At 41.1% G+C, this 18769-nt stretch overlaps 1 protein-coding gene and 1 long non-coding RNA gene across 2 annotated transcripts in view; one reads left to right on the forward strand and one right to left on the reverse strand.

Annotated features, from left to right (window-relative positions):
- Positions 1–18769, forward strand: part of XKR4 (XK related 4) — a 411991-nt gene that overhangs the window by 165436 nt on the left and 227786 nt on the right. The window lies entirely within an intron of this gene.
- Positions 4897–6627, reverse strand: LOC115279340. The gene is made up of 2 exons (XR_003903376.1): positions 6539–6627; positions 4897–5927 (listed from the first exon to the last, which is right to left on the reverse strand). It is a non-coding gene; the product is annotated as an uncharacterized LOC115279340 (long non-coding RNA).

The following is an 18769-nucleotide window of genomic DNA, read 5'->3' on the forward strand; positions in this document are numbered from 1 at the left end:
GATGCTATTTATAGAACACCCGTAGATGATAAAGCAGTTTACAGACATTCTCTTCTTCATCTTCACCATCTTCCGTTGAATCCTGTGATGAATGAGGCTTCGAATCGGGAATTTCTTTCTCCCTTTTACCTTCCAAGGCATCCCTGGGTAATTTGTTGAGTGACTTAACATAAGCAGCTAGCTACTGAACATAGGTGCCAGACTCAAGGATCGATGCCCTTTCTGTCTCAGACGGAAATGCAGTGCTCGGCTCTAAGGAGCTCCGGAGCACGTGAGATCATCCAGTCACACTCAGGTGTGCAGACATGGACTGAAGGCCCATTAGGGCCCCTGGTCATTTTCTTGATTGAAATCGAAAGAGTAGTAATTATCACTGGGCTGACGGCCAGAGCAGCCTCCATACATGAGCGGTTCCGTAAAAGCATGTTACTTTTTTTGCCATCCAGTGCAGGCACTTTGGCTAAGACACAGCACTTCTGGACTTCACATGATCTGCCTTCTGCATGTTGTTTTTTTATTTTCTCTCTCTCTCTCCCTTTTTTATCTCAGTCCTGTTACTCTGGACTCCTTCTGTTTCAAGAACATCCTAGGCGTGGTCTGATCTCAGGACCTTTGCACTTACTATTCTGCTGGTTGGAGGCTCTTCCCCCATATGTCATCCCAGCTCCCTCCGTCCCTTTATTTGGGTCTAACTCAGTACCCCTAGGCCATGCTTGATTTCCCTCACCTTACTTTGTATTTGTTCTTTGCCTTTATCATACCTGGCAGGTTTTATGTTTATTTGTTTATTAGTTTTTTCATTTCCATAATACAATCTCCATGAAAGCAGGGACTTTGTCAATTTTACTGTTGTGTCCTCTAGTACCTAGAACCATTACCAAACTGTAGAGGCCCTCAGTCAGTATTTGATGAATGAATAAATGTACAGATAAACAAATAGCCCTAACCTCTGTGGTTTAATGAAACCAATCAGTGCATCTATTTATAGGTGAGCTTAGCTGTCTGTTCTTAAGGTAAATTGTTAAAGTCAAGGTTTCGGCCTCCATTAGTACCTTCGAATAGGAAACTCTGATCAAATTTCCATGAGATTTGTAATTTTAATGAGAAACCGTGTAAAGGGAAGATAGTTTCATGGTCCACAATTTGTCACCAAGGCAGAAACTTTAATACAAGCAATTAACTAGTGTGCAAATTGCAACCCATGAAAGTGATCCTTAGTTATCACTCCTGTGCATGATTGTCTCTACAGCACGGAGTCAGGATATGGGTATACATGCACACACGTAACATGCATGGTTTGTATTTGTTTCCGAAGATATAATTTTGAGACCCAGAGATATAGCGCTCTTCCCCCCCCCCAAAAAAAAGCCCCTTCTGGGAGCTGCCGGATGGCTCCGTTTGCTCCAGCTGTTTCCTGGAATTCCAGAGACCCTCTGTACTGTCTTAAAGGATGGCTTTGAAGCGTTCCCTTTGACCCCTGTGTTTGTGCTCACCACAGGACGTTTGCTCATATATTGCACTGTCAGCTGGTTTCTATCTTTGGTCCATCAAGCAGGGCTCCAGTACTGACAGATGGATTATATTCCAGGACCTGAGTCCTGATGGTCCTCTCAGTTCCATGAAAAAAAATAGATAGGAAAAAACATTCTGAATGTAGAGATCTGTCATCAGAGGGACACTGGCAGATTGTCATCTCTGCTGACTGTTTTCTAACATGTTAGGAAATCAGGATTAGCAACTATGTGTCACGTGAGTTCTACGATTGCTTCAAAACCTGCAGTAGATGTGTGCCTTTTTTAGGGTCAAAGCCAGTTTTGTTTTGTCTCTATGCTATTTGGAAGCAGCTACGAATTATTCCAGAGGTCTAGTTCCTGCTCATGGCTCCAAGGCTGGCCTGAACGTGTGCCCATCCCAGCAGGACCTGCCAAAGGCCAGAGCCAGGTCTGAAGCACGGAGGCCGTTATGCAGACAAGGCAAGACGAGTATAATTAGAGAGGTATAAAAAGCCTGTTCAAGCTAAGAGTCAGAAACGGAAGATTACAAGTTCCATGGTCTAGTCTGATGAGGCAACCCTGGGAGCAGATATGAGGCCAAGGTGTCAGGAGTGAAGGCAGAAGACAGGGACAGAGCAAGCCTGCGTTTCCGGGCGCCTGCGTTCACAAGCTACCTCTCGACCCACCGGTGCATCACGTAGCACTGGGCAGGCCGGCCTTCAAGGTCCACAGTGCGGGTGGCTGCAGATTCCACTCACAAATAGGATAATGGAGCAGAAAGGTTGCCGGTGACATTTACTAATGACAGGACATCGAGAAAAGGGGAGTGTTCAGCTCTTTCCAGAGAAGATAGAAATTCAATACACCCTTGAAAAAGTTGAAGACCGGGGTCAGTTCCAACCAGCATCAAATACAGGGTGTACCTGGGAGGGGGGGAGAAGAAATGTGCTCAAATACTAGGTCAGAAATGAAAGGTTCGGTGACATTTCTGGATGGTGAGGCCATATATTGCTATTAAAGGATCAGGAAACTTGAGTGTCTCTATCAACAGAACAACCGTCTATCTATTCTCCTGTCACCAGAACAACCCCCCCCCCCCACCTGCCCCACCTGCCCTCCCTCCCCACCGCACCCTTCTGCCCCTTCCCCCACCCCCGGCCATCTGATCCTCTTAAAAAGACATGCCTTTTTCTCTGGCTCTCTCTTATTCAATCCGGGTAGAAAGCGCTGATTAAGAAGTTGATCCCCTGTCTGAATATCATCAGCGTCAGACGCCTGAGGGACGAGTGGCTTGTTCTGTGTGTGGTAGCGCCCCCGCGAGAGGAATTAGGGGGTTTACACATGCGCACAACGATTATCCAAATGACTCTGCCACACCTTCTCGCTCCACCGGGTGGGGGACATATCAAAAACAAGGTGACATTTTAATAACTGCTGGAACAAAGAAGATGAAGAACTCTGAAGGGAATGGGAAGGGAAGCATCGTGCAGGGCTTAGCACAACCAGAGTGCAAAGATGTGAGGGTATGAAGTGGGCGCAGGAGGGCCAGGAAGAGCCTCGGAAAACCAGTGGCTCTGACAAAAGGAAATAGAAATGCGATTATTCGAACCAGCGTGTAAAAATGTGTGGGTTGCTATACAGCAGACATCCAGGGTCTCTCGGGTATTACAAATAAACTTCGAGCACACAAGGACACTAATGCTATTAACTAATATTTACATTACAAAGCACGTCTCTCTGTATTGGCTACTTTCTTTTCCCAGCAGCCCAGTAGAAATAACCTCACTTTCTAGTTGAAGAAGTGGCACCCAGAGACACTTAAGTGACTGTCTCTAGGACACAGAACCTGTATTAGCTAGGATCATGCACACGAGTTGTTGAAACCAACACTTCCCAAAGTGAAGCTTAATAAACAGAAGCATATTCCTTGCAATAGATGATGATGATGATAGAGGATGGATAGGTGACAGACAGAGAGATATATAGATAGTGGATAAACAGATAGTTGATAGATGATAGACAGAAAGATAGATAGAGAGGCATCTGGGTGGCTCCGTCAGCTGATCGTCTGGCTTCGGCTCAGGTCATGATCTCACAGCTCGTGGGTTTGAGCCCCGCGTTGGACTCTGTGCTGGCAGCTCAGAGCCTGGAGCCTGCTCCAGGTTCTGTGTCTCCCTCTCTCTCTGACCCTCCCCTGCTTACGCTGTCTCTCTGTCCCTCAAAAATAAATTTAGGGGCGCCTGGGTGGCTCAGTCGGTTAAGCCTCCGACTTTGGCTCCGACTTTGGCTCAGCTTTGAGTCAGATCTCAGGTTTGTGGGTTCAAACCCCGCGTCAGGCTCTGTGCTGACAGCTAGCTCAGAACCTGGAGCCTGCTTCCGGTTGTGTCTCCTTCTCTCTCTGCCCCTCCCCCTCTCATGCTCTGTCTCTCTCTGTATCAAAAATAAAGAAAACATTAAAAATTTTTTTTAATTAAAAAAAGAAAGATAGATAGATAGATGGTCAATAGAATTAGCTACAGTATTAACTAAGAAATTTCAGGCATTAAGTTATAACCAATCCATTAACAAGGTTTTTGGTAGTGTGATGAACTTATGAATTTTATTCTTTTTATTCACTTTTTCCTGTCTTTGTGAGTTTCATGATTTTTATAATGACTAATTTATAATTGACAAAAGGCGATCCTTTGATCACTTTCTGAACTTGGCATGAGAGAGTCATTTAAGAGCCATTTGCTTAAGACACACTTGCATCGTCTCTTCTACCAGAATGTACATGTTTTACGGGAAAAAGAATGGTCTCGTAGAACAGTTGTTGACCCACTGAACAGTGTGTAGTTACGTATAAACTGAGACACCCTTATTCCTCTTCTATTTTTTCTATATTTATTTAAATTTGAGAGAGAGAGAGAGAGAGAGATACAAGTGGGGGAGGGGCAAAGAGAGGGGAGAAAGAAGCCCAAGCAGGCACTGTCAGCACAGAGCCCAAAGTGAGACTCGAACCCACAAACCATGACATCATGACTGGAGCTGAAATCAAGAGTTGATGGCTCAACAGACTGAGCCACCCAGGTGCCCCTCCTTTACATGATGTTAATTTAGAAAAAACATCCTCCCTGAGAAATACAAGAGGAGATAAGGCAATGAATGGAAATGGGATGCAGAGATTAATTGGAGAAAGAAAACAGCACATTGGCTCTGGCCGATATTGGATGTTCACTACATCAACGAATGGATGATATATAATTAGGAGAAGACATTGTCGGAACAGTGCACGAGTCTATTGATTTTACCATCACGGGTACATTACTCTCTTACCTTCATGAGATTAAAATGAATGGAGAGGGTACGAAGATCCTCCATAAATGAGAGTCATTCGTTTTCATTTTAAGAAAAAGAAAGCATGTCATATTTTCTGCATTTTAATTGAGATCTGGCAGATAAGAACTTTATAAAGTAATACTTTTAAAGGGAATTTATTTCTGTCATAACAGTAAATAAGTAGGCTGATAACCAGGCAGCCTCAAGGTAAAGTACTGAGATTCTGCACCATAAAGAAACGGCAGTTTGCAAGTGATGTTGATACATTTAATTGTGTTGTCATAGATACTTTAGTGCATGGTAGGTAAACTTATTATATAACCAGGGTTTTTTAAATTCAGCAGTTATTTACTGCATACCTGTAAAAAGCAAGGCCCTGTCCTAAGTGGTACAGAAAATAAAAAGAATCTTAGTGTATGGTTCTTGCCTTCAAGGGCCAAGGTTCCTCCCTTCCTGATTCAAGAGAACGTCATCTCTCAATGCGTATCATTAATTACTAGGAAGCTGAGGAAATGAGAGATTGGAAAGCAGACTGACAATGGCAACTAGGACAAAAGAAAGCAAATTTGGACTGTGCAGGGAATTAAAATCACGGAAGGCAAGGCTAAGCAGACCTCTCTCTGATGGCTTGTTTTTGTTTGAAGGGCTGGAAAAAGGAACAGTAAAGAAAGAGGTGGAGAAGGAAAAGATCATAGAGATAAATGAAGGCGGCAAATGAGAGGCGCACACGCTGTTTGGAGGTCGCTGTAGCAAAGGGATCGACCGTGTAACCTGCGCTTTGGCAAAGGCTCAGAGGCAGGCGGGGCGAACTGCAGGCTCTGGTGTGGGAAAGCCACAGCGGCACCAGCTACAAGCGGGGTATTTGGTGATTGGCAGGGGAGCATACTTGGCTTTCTCGGGTTGGTCCCAAATTGGATGCAGGGACACAAATTAGGGAAGCTGTCAGTTTTTAATCAAGTCCTGGCCATTTCCGGCTGAGTGTTCCAGACGTTACTGGTTCGCTTTCTCAACTGTCACTAGAGATAGCAGTCCGGCGTCCTGCGAGATTGATACCATCCTGGGTGGTGTGTCCTCAGTAAAAGGTTGGTTTCCGGGTCAGGCTGCTGCTGCCTTTTGCTTTAAAAAAAAAAAAAAATCAGAGTAAGTTAGTAACTCGAGATTAACAAGCAACTGGGCAGTGGATAAGGGTTAGAACTGTTTAGGGTCCTTTCCAGAGGCTGCCAGGTAAAGCCGCCGCGTCATGGGACAGCCCAGTCAAACCAGCGGTGGCAACGGGGAAGACAGTCTGCAGAATTTCTGGGACCTCCACTTGCCCCAGAGCTCATAACAATCCTCAGTCGAAGATTAAAGCCTGCTTCCTAGATTACAGCTTTGGAACATGTTTGACAGGGTCTTAGCACTTCATTCCAGATTTCTGTTAATTGTCCATCTGTCAGCCTCAGCTCTGCCTCCAGGATCTCTCACCAAATCTGTCTTCTGCGCCTGCGTGATCTGGTGTCAGGCTGCCTCGTCCTTCGCTTCTGTCTCTACTCCCCTCGAGCCATGCCAGATCAGCGAACACAACAAGCACTATGTTATGCTTAAGTGTTCTTATTCTCTCAAAGTCTCCTACCGATGACATCTCTATGCTTAGATACCGTGATGGTGAATAGTTATTCTGTTCTTTAAAGAAGACTGCCAAGAATCCCGTTATAGGGTAAATTATAATTAGTTGTAAAATGACTTACTTTTCTCCATTAATGAATCATGTCTGGAGACAGCCAAACGATGGGACATCAGCTTCTCTGATAAATAATACCGTTGCCCACTTGGGGCCAGTTAACTGAATTTCAGCGAAGATGCCTAGAATGCCTCACCCTGTCTCTAAGCAGTGTGCCGAGGTGATATAATCACATTCAATGGAGAAAAGATTACGAGTCGGTTAGCTTAATTTTTCCCACAAGTGTAATAGGAATTGAATAGAATGAAAACAATATACTAACAGAAAAAGAGGTGTGTGTGTGTGTGTGTGTGTGTGTGTGTGTGTGTTGCCATGCCTGCACTGACTAATTATGTCTTTGTTAGCAAATTTGTTGTGAGTCAGTGTCATCTAGTGAAACTCAAAGGAGAGGGTACATACAATGCTCTCTAATTTGAATTCTTGCCCCTAAGGATGGGAAATACAAGAATAAAGCATGTTTGCCCAGAGTCCTTTCTTTCACTAGGTTCATGCATAAGAATTTCAAACTGAACTGAGGGCATTGAACAAGTTCAGGTTCATATAAACTAGATGGAGATAAAGATGATGATCACGGGAATCGTGAATCCAGAACTGTGAAAAACAAAATAACATCAGTGCCGTAGTCACTAATAACATGGCTAATGCGGTGTTGGTTTGCTACAGTTGCTGTAACAAAACATGGCAGGCTGGTGGCTTAAACAATGGAAATGTGTGTCCTCACATTTCTGGAGGACAAGGGTCAAGGCGTCTGTAGGGTGGGTTTCTTCTGGGGCCTCTCCTTGGCTTGCAGATGGCTGGCTTTGCCCGTGTCCTCACGTGGTCATCCCTCTGGGAATGTCTGTGTCCTAATTTCCTCTTCTGATAAGGACACCAGTCATATTGGCTTAGGGCCCATCCTAATGACCTCATTTTACTTTAATCACCTCTTTCAAGCACTGTCTCTAAATATGGTCACATTCTGAGGTGGTAGGGGTTTTGAACTTCAACCAGGAATTTGAGGGAGATGCAACTTTGCCTATAACAAGTGCCTATTTTCAGTAAAAGTAGGCTCTTCCATTGTGTGCTAGGGATAAAAATCGGGCTCCCATGTTGAAACTGATCTGGAATTACATCTGGTTTGCCGAGGAAATATTTGAATGTTGGAATTCTAAAATCTTATTTTAACTTCTTATAAGTCCATGCATTTTGCAGAAAATCTTACAAAGTGAAATATCTTCACAAAATATTTGGAAGACTCCTATGATGTTTCTGGTTTAAAGAGAATCATTTTAATTTTGAGAGTAAAAGTCTCATCATTTTATATTTCTATTTGAATAGATATTTAGAATGAAATATCTAAAAGTAATTTTTAAGTGTGTGATTTGAAAATATAGCATCACATGGCTATCTTATATGCTGCTATTTTAGAGGGCAATGTGAATAGATTTTATAGCAATAAATGTAAAGAGGAGTTCAGTTTAAATATTGGAAGATAGGAATGTGATACTGTAATTTTATTTTTAATTACATAGGGAGAGGAAATTTAAATCACATGCATATCTTTGACTCCTCCCAAATACTGTATAATAAATATACTCATTTGTATGAATAACATAAATAGCATTTTGGTGTGGGTGTAACCAAGCTAGAGAATGTCAGGAAAAGCTCCTGTGTAATGTTAGGCCCAGTGATCTTTCTGCAGAATCAGGTCACCTTAAAAAAGAATACACCCCCACCCCATCCCCAACACACAGGATCCAGATCTGCCGCATTGATATTCACATCTTTCAACAGGATATTGTTCGTACTCCTCATGAATTTCTTCTTCAGCCATATGCTCATCCAGAAAATTCCATGTGTCCATCAGTTTTTTGAGTTCATCCCAAGGTGATCTAGTTAAAAAAATTTTTTTTACATTTATTTATTTTTGAGAGACAGGAGGGGCAGAGAGAGAAAGAGACACAGAATCTGAAGCAGGCTCCAGGCTCTGAGCTAGTGGTCAGGACAGAGCCTGATGCGGGGCTCGAACCCACAAACCATGAGATCATGACCTGAGCCAAAGTCGGACATTCAACCGACTGAGCCACCCAGGCGCCCCGGTGATCTGTTTAAACTGATGAATCTACATCACACCCTAATGTCTGCGTCCTCATTTCCTTTGCTGAGAAGGACATCAGTCATCGTGGATTAGGGTGCAGAGCGTGTATAGGGTGTACAGAGTAATCCCAAGTAAAATTAGGAAGTGCTTTCCCTTTGACAAATGCCCCTGAAAATACATCCTCCTCCCTGGAGGACCACTGGCCGTAACCATCCCACTGAGGCCAGCATTTCTGAGATGTCCACCGCCAGCTTCTGCTTCATCCTGTTAGAATGTTGAAGGTTGTTCACGCTAACATATACATGGCTTATTTACATATTAATTCTTCCAAACCTCCCTTAACAGGATTGCTAATAGTACAACTCTTAAGGCCTCTGGCAAACTGGGAAAAACAGCTTCCCATAGGGTCGCCTGGGTGGCTCAGCTGATTAAGTGTCTGACTCTTGGTTTCAGCACAGGTCATGATCTCACAGTTCATGAGTTTGAGCCCCATGTCGGGCTCTGTGCTGACAGCACAGCCTGCTTGGGATTCTCTCTCTCTCTTTCTCTGTCCCTCCCCCACATACTTCCTTTCAAAAATAAGCATTAAAAAAAGAACCAATTTCCTGTACTAGAAAGTTCAAAATCACTCCACACTGTGCACCCCTAGTAACTGAGTTATGCTTTACACAGTGTTTAACATTCCCATGGATCTCTTAGATTTTATTAACAGAATACTGTCAGTACTTAGTTTCTTTGAAGACAGTGGTTTGGTGATGAATATCAGAAAGCCAAAGGCGCTTTTTACCTGGAGTAATCACGCTTCTCAGCAATAAACTTATAGTCCGTCTAAAAGAGCAGATTTGGGACAAAATTATTCCAGTGGTCTGACAAATGTGCAAGAAGGTTGCTTACCTTTCTAATTCCTTTGCTCAAGTAGTCATAGCATTGGTAGCAAATATAAGAATAATAGTAACCAAAAAATAGCAATAACCAGTGAATAGCTTCATATAGAAATCAATAATCACTCCTCATTCTCTACCTTTTCCCACTGCATTTTTGAACACCAGGAAATCATAATGCATCTCTTCATATCAGTTTGTAAATGGAGATGGAAAGATACAATCTAAATTCATTCCTCCTTCCTCTTCATTCTTTAGGACGCCACAATTTCTGTGAGTCCTACTGTGAAATAATCAACCATCTTTCTTAACTGTTTTCTAAATAAGCGATCATCAATAAATTTGGTTTATACAACTTCAGTAAATAGGGGACACATTAATTGCTGTTTTTGAAATTTCAAGAAACAAATGTTTATTTGTCAAGAAACAATGAAATGTTGAAATGTTTGTCAAGAAACAAAGCATTGACTATTATTCTATTTTGCAATAATTTTTTTAAAAAAGACAATTTTCCTTTTCTTGTGAATTCCAGAGATCCACTCACATCTAGTATCTGAACTGGAAAAGGATAGAACAAAATAAATCCAATCAGATAATAGAAAAAATAAATTCTATTTTAGGCAAAGCTATGTAAACTGTGGTGTTACCATGGAACATTTGTTTTTTGTAACTATTTGTGGAGGATTTAAACTGAAGGACTTAGGTTTCATCTGCTGCCTCTGGGAACAGCTAAACCTGCCAATGCTTGGAGAAGCCAATGAAAAGCCACGTTGGATTATTGAGGAAGGTTCGATAGGATGACTGCGTTCCAGGGTGTGTCCAGACCCTGCCCTAGAGACCCCTCCTTCAGCTCCCGTAGAGGTCAATGTCAGCTGTGGACACAGTGTCTGCCACCTGATGGCTGTTCAAGTATATATGTTGCCCAGATATCATCACTTGTTCACCCCACATCATTTATAAATCCATGATCCTAAGGTTTGACTAATGAAATAGAGCAGTATTCTAGTGATATGCTATTTGATAACTACTTTGTAAGTATATATACATACATACCCACACAGAGCTCCTGAAACATTTCCAGGGGCTGGGGAGCAAGAACGCAGATGGAGGCCCATGTATCATGTCTAAATATTTTAAAGCCATAAATTAATCTTACAGACTATTAAATGAAACGTGTCCTGTTGTGTTCATCCTCCTACCTTGGTAAATATACCTTCAAAATGTTGAAATAAAACATTTATAAATGTTGTTTCTATTGCTTACATATGATTGAAGGTCATCGAAATATCAGTGGTGGTTCAGCTTATCTATTAATGCACAAGTCTAAGTGTTAGGCCATGGACCAGAAGCATTTGCTAAGAAATCAAATAGAGCATATGTAACTCACAAATTATTATATATTGTTCTAAAAATACTATTTTTCCTGGCTTTTCTCAAAAAAACTCACCAAATTTGTTGTTATAAGTAATATCTTCACACGACTTTTGTTCTAAAGGTGGGACTGTCAAATGGACAACTTTTCTTAGGTTATTTTAGTTTTAAATTTTTTTCATTCATTTCAGTTTGTAGAAACTTTATTCTAATAAAGAAGTACCACCCAGGAGTGTCAATGAAATTTTTAAAGGAGTACTGAGATTCAGAAATCACTCTCGTGCTGAAATATTATAAAAGGTCATGTATGATACCATTATTCTATAGAATATTACAAAATATTTACTTTTTAATGTTTATTTATTTTGAGAGAAAAAAAGCACAAGTGGGGGAGGGGCAGAGAGAGAGTGAGAGATAATCCCACGCAAGCCCCCATTCTCTGCACAGAGCCCAATGTGGAGCTCGATCCCATGAACCATGAGATCATGACCTGAGCTGAAATCAAGAGTCAGGTGCTTAACCAACTGAACCACTCAGATATCCCTACAAAATATTTTAATTTCATTATATAAATTACTATCAGAGAGTATGATTTTCATCACCTCTGGAAACAATAGCTGAATCTTCTCTCCATAGCTATACCTACCTATATACAAATTTAATTATATAATGACCTTTTTAATATTTCAAATGTTCTTCAGCTTTTATGGGCAATTCTTGAGATATTAGGCTACCCCATGAGTATGTCAGGAAGCACAACTTAGAACATGAAGAGAAGAAGAAAGAAAGAGAGAGGGAGGGAGGGGGGAAGAAGGGAGGTAGGGAGGAAGGAAAGAAGGAAGGAAGAGAAAGAAAGAAAGAAAGAAAGAAAGAAAGAAAGAAAGAAAGAAAGAAAGAAAGAAAGAAAGAAAGAAGAAAGAAAGAAGAAAGAAAGAAAGAAAGAAAAAAAGAAAGAAAGAAAGAAAGAAAGAAAGAAAGAAAGAAAGAAAGAAAGAAAGAAGGAAGAAAGGGAGAGAAAGGATGGGAGGGAGGAAGAAAGAGAGAGGAAGAGAAAAGAAGGGAGGGAGGAAGGAAGGAAGGAAGGGAGGATGGAAGGAAGAATGGAAGGAAAGAAGGAAGAGGGAAGGAGGCAGGGGAAACAAAGAAATGGAATTTCAGTAGTTCGTGGGAAATAATTCTCTATTATTCAAGAGCTTATTTTGCCCATGCCTTCTAAGATAAAGGACTCGAAGATTAATTCATTTTTCTTTTCTGTTACTGAAGTAATTCCACCCACCAATCCTTTCCACACACTAAGGAACATCAACTCTGGCAGCAAAATAACACAAAACTTAAAGACATTCAATGGTGGTCTCCTTTTGTCTAGAGAACGCAGGAAGCCACATAGAGAACTATGTCCCAGAAGTTTGAAAAATGTTAACCATAATATGTGTTTGTGAAATGCAGGCCCAATCACAGTTCCCTTTCCCACTTCTAAAATGTTGTAAGGGGCTGACTTTCCACCATTCATCTCCACCATTGCATGCATGTAAATTTGCAAATGACACTGAGGTGATGACATTTTCAGTGGCACTGCTCTGTTTGGTAGAAATCACTTCCGTTGTTTCAATTGTTATGTGCCCTTTTGCTCACTTCTTAAGTGGGCCCACTGTGTTGAGGTGAGTTTGTTATCCTCCACTCCTATATAATGATAATCATAAGGGCAGCAAATTCTATAGGTTAGTTAGTGGCTAGATATCATTTCAAGCCAACTGTCACATGTTTGGAGACTGCCACTGTCTGAGAACCTTTATTTTTTGACCGGGCCATCTCTTGAAATGCTGGAAGAGAAAGCCAGGGTGGTGTGCTGGGAACCCCTCTTCCTCTCAACCTCATTGCCCAGTCACACTCGTTTCCTCCAGAATGGTGTCACTTTTTGAGATATTTTTCCCTGAGATAATTATCATTTGGAAGGCTACCAAGAAATGATTTGAGGCAATTGGGTTAGAAGTATGTATCAATGTTTGCAGAATAAAGGCATGCATTTGCTCTTCTCTCAAATGTGAGCCAATAGTTGGGGTGCCTAGGGGGCTCAGTCATTTAAGTGTCCAACTTCAGCATTTCATGAGTTCAAGCCCCACATCATGCTGTGGATTGACAGCTTGGATTCTGGGTCTCCCTTTCTCTCTGCCCCTTCCTGGTTCACACACACACACACACACACACACACACACACACTCACTCTCTCTCAATAAATAACATTAAAAAATTTGTTTAAATGTGAGCCAATAGTAATGAGAGCATAAGTTGACAAAGCTTTCTTAATTAGTTTTGGAGAGATGCATCACATTTCTAAGAGTAACAGTATCTGATGGCCAAATCATTTCCCTTTGGCTTTGTAATGCATTTTTGTGTTTCATTCAAATACAAACTACCTGATTAGAAGATTGCCTACTTTTGAAATAAAAATAAAGTCATTTTATTAAGGTCTGTATCAGGAGAGTGTAGAAAAGCATTCCAATATCCCTGACCCACTGATGTATTCTTTTTTTTTTTCTCCTCAACGTTTTTATTTCTCTTTGACCTTTTTATCAAAAGTGAAATATTCTCCTAAGACAAAATGAGCAACTTTTCCATTTTCTGTGTTACACAAAATCCACTACAACACAATATGTTATCTTAATAAGAATAATTCAGAATAGGCAAACAATACTAATATGATCACCATTTATACATAAACAGAAGTTAGAGTGCCCAAGAATTATGTCAGAACAATCTTTAAAATGTTACTTGAAAAATCATGAACAAATACATTATTTTACATTTTTAAGTGCACAATTTGGTCAATGTTTACATATGTAGACATCTGTAAAACAATCACAGCCTAAGAATTACCTGAAGTGCTTTTATGTTTGTTAAAGTCATTGCCTCTCTTTCCATCTGACAGCAAATAGAGTTTGCTGTATATGTACCAAGTCATCACACACGGACCTGAGAGTATGCTTGGGATTTAGTTAATGTCCACACTGGCAAATCCAGGGGGTAAGCTTCTGTTAACTCGGGGTGTCCTGCTACTTAAACACATGCATTTGGTTGTGAGTTCCTTGCTGTTAATCAGCCTGTAAATAACCACATTATTATAACAGAAGGCAGTTTTCTTCCTGTAGATCTCTGGTCATATGTGCTACTTATCCTCTCATTTCTCCATGACATTGGAAATAACACCACATAAAGGAGAGACACAGCTTAAGCTTATCCTTCACTCGATTATTCTATTTTTTTAATGAGTATATGTATAAGTACTGACTCTTTGGCATGACCATTCATAATCATTTTTACAGTCACTTTGAGCTAGTAAGACATTTGGGATTTTTAGAAAATATTTGATTTTAGTTATGAAACTAAAAATTATTCAGAGACCATTTCATGGTAATATGAAGTATCAATGGCTTTAATACAACTAATGGAAGTTTGGAAAATAGGACTAAATAATGGCCATTGTATACACCAAGATATTATAATTACATATAGGTTTGAAGACTAAAAATTCATCTACTTTCTGTTGAACATCAAAGTAAAATCTCCTAATTCACAGTTCTAGATTGGTCTAAAAAGATTTTATGGAGTTTGAACTAATCGTTTCATTAAAATGTACTATAGGAAAAAATTGCATGTTCTATTCCCTTCTGCTTTGGATCTGGGAGAAAAGACCAATGTTTCATGATGGTTCACATTTCCAATGATAATAGATACCAGTGGAAAAATAAAATCCTGATACGTCTCTAGGATAATTATAGAACTTTTTGGGGCTTTGCTTTTCTCTCTTTATGAGTTGGGCAATGACTTTTGTAAGAGAATTTCAATATTAGCTCTTGTTGATTTTAGAAAACAATTATTAGGTTCATGATAAAGAATCATCCTCCAATCTCAGCTGAGTTGGGTGGTCAAAATGAAGTAGTACATCCAATAGGTGCGTATACCCCTTCAGTGAAGTTGATTATTTTATTCTTGAAAAGTATTAGCTGCTCAGAGATGTAAATTTCTTGTATCCTCACACAAAGGAATGTAGTGTCAGAGAGATCTAGATCCCAAACTAACTCCAGTGAAAGAATTCTAGCCACCGGTCTTTCTTAGAGCAATGTATCATTTTGTTCCTTGAATGGTAGTGATAATTTTTGTGCTATTATTAGATCCCTAAAATGGGGCTAGGTGTCTTATTTTTAAGGACAACTGGTTGATTTAGAGAAGTAGCTATGGAGAAGTGGGCCTGAAGTTAGAAGACCCACTTCTGAATACCACCTCTGCCACCAACTGCTCTGTGGACCAAAGCGATTCCAAACTTCCCTGAGAATCAGGATCCCATCTGTCAACTTTATACATCCACATTTCACGAGCTGTGATGTAGATGACAAATCTCTTCATACCTCTGAAAGTGCTTTATAAACTGTAAAGTGCTATCCAAATGTCAGCTGTGACTTTGATTAAAATTATCCAGCAAATGAATGCTGGAATGGAAGCTGCCGTTCCTGACTATCTGCAGCTCTACCCATGGAAGAGAATGCTGGTGAACTTTTCCTCAAATTGGAAAAGCATTCCAGAACCTTCTCTTTATAAATAACCTTCCCAAAATGATAATTAACAAAGTGCTTCTTTTTGCACCCCTCAAAGCACATGTTTTTCTCTAATAATAATGGAGGAAGTTGTAGTTTTTTTCTCGTGCTTTCCCTGAAGCCTGTATGTGTCACCCATTCCCCTTGTGAGGCCAGCCTATTTCATAGCTGATATTGTTAGAAAATTATCAAGAAAGAGAAAGAGGATGTAGCAGGAAATTTAGCATTTGGTAATAATTTTTAAAAAATTTTAATGTTTATTTATTTTGAGAGAGAACATGAACAGGGGAGGGGCAGGGAGAGAGGAAGACACATAATCTGAAGCAGGCTCCAGGCTCTGTGCTGTCAGCATAGAGCCCAACGTGGGGCTGGAACCCACAAACTGTGAGATCATGACCTGGGCCAAAGTCAGACACTTAACTGACTGAGCCACCCGGGCACCCTGTTAATATTTTAAACAAGGTAGCCATATGGTCATTCTACAGAGCCATCCCTCGACCCTACCAATGCTGCCAAGATTTCTCAGTGAGGGCTAGGTCACAGTTGAAGTTGAATATGATTAACTCATGGATATAAAAGTATATGCCTTTTCTTCTCCTTTTCCATACTGATGACTAGCGACCTCTTTAGCATTTAAAAAAAATAATACAGATATGGAGTCTTGCGTTATGATAAGGTGATGGCCAAGGTAGCAGATTTTGTTATAGGTTTCTTTTCTCATTTACTATGTGAGAGAATTCAGGAATCACATCAATATACTTACTACATTATGTAATCTGAAGCTTTATCGATATTTGTGAATATGATTTAATTAAATTATAATGATTCATTTGTTTGTTTTTTAAACAACAAATACTTATTTTTTTCATAATTCCATGGGTCTTCTGACTTCTTAATTTTGAAAAAAAAATCAGGAGCCATGTAGTTCTGGCTCAGAATCTCTCATGAGGTTGCTGAGACATGGTCATGCATAATGTGACATCTGATGAGTATGCTGCATCATCTGAAGGTCTGACTGGGGCTGCAGGACCCACTTCCAAGATGACCGAACTCAGACAGCTGTTGGCAAGAAGCCTCAGTTCCTAACCCATGGGTCTCTCCGGAAGGCACCTTGAGTGTCCTCATGACTTGGCAGCTGGCTTCCCCTAGGGCGAGTGCCTGAGGGAGAGTGCAAAGAAGGAAACCACAGGACGTTTTATGTCCTAAACTTGTGAGTCAACGTCAGCCCTTCCATCCCTTTCTATCCATTTGAAGCACATCACTAAGTCCAGCCGGCCCTGAAGGGGAAGCTTATTAGTCTCCTACTTCTCTGGGGAGGATTGTTAAGGATTTGTAGCAATATTTTAAAACTATTGCATCAGCCTTAACTTTTTTTTTCACTTATAGTTTACACCCAATTCATCAGGGAATTTTTTTTTTAATTCGGAATTCAACTCTCTGCTACTAACTCAAATGCTATTTTTGTCTAACCGGCTGTAATTTCTTGTTTTGCACCCCCTTGTCCCCCCAACCTTCGGGCTATTTTCAATGTAGCAGTCAGGTCGATCCTGTTAAAAGTCAGATCGCAACCCACCTCCCACAGACTGGAAGCCCGGGCCCTCACAATGGTTGAGAAGGCTGTGGTCCAACTCCATCTTTGAACGTAGCTCCCACTTTCTCTTCCTGATCCTCTGTGCCAGGCTGAGTTGGGTGACCAAAATTAAGCAGTCCATCAAATAGGCACGCATGCCCATGAAGTGACATTATCTTACTCTACAAAATTATTGGCTGCTCAGTAACTTGGATATCATTCATCCTTCCAGGGAGGAAACAGAAGGGAGACTCTTGAGGTCTAAATTAGGAAATGGAAAATCCCTAAAGTTAAAACTTAGGGAGAGAAAAAATGATTTCATTAAAAAAATGTAGTAACACACAGTCTTGAGTGAATGAAGGAAGAACTGAATCAGGCTAGTAGAGAGAGGAAGAAAAGAGGGACTAGAGTGATAAATGGTATATTTAGAGCAAGACTTGCAGACTCCTAATTGAAAGGAAACAGGAAGGGAATGCACTCAAAGAGTTTTTCTGTCCTTTTATTCTTCATTTCTGTAGTACACTCACTGCTTCTACCTCTCTATCAGAGGTGGTTCAGATCTGCACACTGACATAGTTCACATAGCCTTGGGGAGTAGGCAGATGGCTTTGCCTAGCTCTGCCAAACCATAGCCAGGATTTATGAGCACACAGGGGCAATTGCTCTGAATCTTTTTCCCCCCCTCCTCCCAGCCCAACAGCTGTCCTAGCTGTCGATCTATTACCTTGTTCAAGACAGTTGACATTACCTCAGTCAGGACACTGAGAAGCAAGCATGTATTTATTCTCTAATAGAAACAAGAGGGGCTCACTGAAATTCTACAGACATTGTTGATTCTTCACCCATTGTGTGTATGAATCTCTCTTTTGGGGAGGCTGCCTGGAGCCCTGCAGTGCCTGACTTGGGAAAATAGTCACATTTATGTCCCCTAGGAAGAAAGAATTGCCATAGGTTTTGTCCAAGAGCCCCAAAGCAAGTGAAAACTGATTTTTCATAGGACCTCCTATCTCAGGATGGCAGTTGCAAAATGAATGATTCCAGTTCTGAGAATAGAAATGACAGAGAAAGAGAAAGGAGTCGCATCATACCACAGTGGGATTGCCTGGAAAAGTCAAGTGTTGGGGAGGCTGGAAGTGGGCTGCGAGGGGAGACGTGGGATTTATGGAACTAGGAAGAGAGAGAAGATACCCAGGGGAAGTATTCAGTCTTCCTGATGGCCGGGCCACTGGTGGACATTAGGTGACATTTATTCTTTCACATTCCTATTGTGAACGCACAGGATAGACATCTGTCAAAGGCATCGTGCCAAATGGTAGCCTCTTTGCTTTGGAAGCACTGGGTAGGAGGCCCTGTGTTCTGACTTCAGAGGGATATGGGATTGTGAGGATGTACTTTGAGTGGTGAGCCCATGGGGAGTGTCCTTCAAAAGGGGAGTCCTCCAAACGCAGGGCTACACAGGCCCCTGGACATGAGGCCAGCTGCCGGTGTCATCTAGGAAACAGATCGCTTGCCTCTCTGGCAATGTGCCTTCAGCCAAAAATTAATGACACCTGGGACGTTGTGCTCTTTTCCTCTTCCTGGGATCACAGAACTTTTGAATTTATTCCTTCAGTGAATGTACCTGATAGAGAACTTCCTCAGATGTGGTTAGTACCCATCTCCCTTCAAAACACCAGGTTTAAAAGTATGTCTATTCAGGGGTACCTGGATGGCTCAGTTGGCAGAGTGTCCAACTTTGGCTCAGGTCATG

Source organism: Suricata suricatta, chromosome 15 (genome assembly GCF_006229205.1).
Source record: "Suricata suricatta isolate VVHF042 chromosome 15, meerkat_22Aug2017_6uvM2_HiC, whole genome shotgun sequence".
Taxonomy (NCBI): domain Eukaryota; kingdom Metazoa; phylum Chordata; class Mammalia; order Carnivora; family Herpestidae; genus Suricata; species Suricata suricatta.